Source organism: Mus caroli, unplaced genomic scaffold (genome assembly GCF_900094665.2).
Source record: "Mus caroli unplaced genomic scaffold, CAROLI_EIJ_v1.1 scaffold_18563_1, whole genome shotgun sequence".
In the NCBI taxonomy this organism is placed as follows: Eukaryota; Metazoa; Chordata; class Mammalia; order Rodentia; family Muridae; genus Mus; species Mus caroli.
This window is the reverse complement of record NW_018389223.1, coordinates 17,853-19,725: the sequence shown is the minus strand read 5'-3', so window position 1 is coordinate 19,725 and position 1,873 is coordinate 17,853.

Sequence of the window (1,873 nt, the reverse complement as noted above, 5' to 3'; positions counted from 1 at the left end):
GCCAGGGCCAAAAGAATGGGAATGGGTGGGTAGGGAAGTGGGGGGCGCTATGGGGGACTTTTGGGATAGCATTGGAAATGTAATTGAGGAAAATATGCAATAAAAATATTAAAAATCAAAAAAAAAGAAAATTAACTGATTCATTAATTAATTAATGAGATAAAGAGATATGCAAACTGGGTGTGTAATCCCTGTATGTGGAGGTATTAAGCTACTGAATTCCAGGCTACTTTATCAAAAAATCAAAAGTAGCAGCCAGCATGGTAGCTTAATATACTAAGAGGAGTAGAGATCACAAGGTACCACGCTCAGCACTCAATCTCCCCAGGATTGAGATCTCTCAGGAGCTCCTGCACCTCCCATAAGCAGCACTCTGGGTATTCTAGGTGCCTTGCCAGGTTGTACAGGATCCAGGAGAGTGCATGTCCTGAGGGGCACACAAGCAAACATGGATCCCTGGCCCCCTCAGCACCAAAGAGTGGGCAATGCTCAGGGAGGGTAGAAAGTGCTGGATGAAAGGAGACAGGAGAGGAATATCTGAGCTTGTTGCAGAGTCACAAGAGACCAAGGGTATAACAGTCTCCTCCATGAGGCCTGTACTGGCTAGTTTTGTGTCAACTTGACACAGCTGGAGTTATCACAGAGAAAGGAGCTTCAGTTGAGGAAATGCCTCCGTGAGATCCAACTGTAAGTTATTTTCTCAATTAGTGATCAAGGGGAAGTGCCCCTTGTGGGTGGGACCATCTTGAGCTGGTAGTCTTGGGTTCTATAAGAGAGCAGGCTGAGCAAGCCAGGGGAAGCAAGCCAGTAAAGAACATCCCTCCATGGCTTCTGCATCAGCTCCTGCTTTCTGACCTGCTTGAGTTCCGGTCCTGACTTCCTTGGTGATGAACAGCTGTATGGAAGTATAAGCTGAATAAACCATTTCCTCCCCAACTTGCTTCTTGGTCATGATGTTTGTGCAGCAATAGAAACCCTGACTAAAACAAATTGGTACCAGCATAGTGGGGTATTCCTGTGATAACCTGACCATGTTTTGGGGAGGACTGTGGAAGGACTTTGGAACTTTGAGCTACAAGATTCATTCAATGTTAAGAGCTCTGTGGGATGTTGTGTAGGAGCTTGGAAGATAATGTTGAAAACAGTGCAGAAGATGGAGGCCTGGCTTGTGAAATTTCAGAGGGAAAATTAAAGACTCTTTTCTGGGCCACTGTTACTTTGATTGTGAAGATTCTGTAGTTCTGGTTAGCTGGGGCTGAAGAATCAGCTGTGATTAACAAGATACCAGAACTAGTAAAGTGAACCCTTTGTATTACTGGGACTATTGATGCTGGTTAGCTGGAGCTAAGAAATTAGCAGTGATTAAGAAGAGACCAGCATCGTTGAGATGACATCTGCTGGGAACTGTTTTCTGAAAGCAAAAAGAGGCTGTGTTCCAGAAATAGCCAAGGTTGTAATCCTGCTGCAGTGGGACTTGGTAATGTGTAAGGGTCACCCAGGTGGTACTGGTTTTGAAGGCATGAAGGGTCATGCAGAGCAGCTGAGGTTTGGCACTGTGAGAAGCCATGGAAGGCCATTGGTGTAGATGCAGCCTAAGTTGCAATTGATGGCCCAGGACTGAAGGGGTCATGCAAAGGAGTTGAGGCTTGGCACCATGAAGAGAGCCTATGAGAAGCTATTGGTGAAGCCAAGTTACAGAAGCATTTTGGAGATGCCAGTACCATGAGATGACTACAAAGAACAGCAGCAGGAGTGGAGTACAGGAGGCTGGAGCCTAGAAGACAACGTGTGTGCTACAAAGGGCAAGGCTGGAGAAGAGACCCAAGCCCTTAGAGGAGCCCAGAAGATCATGAGTTGGATCCCAGACATTGGA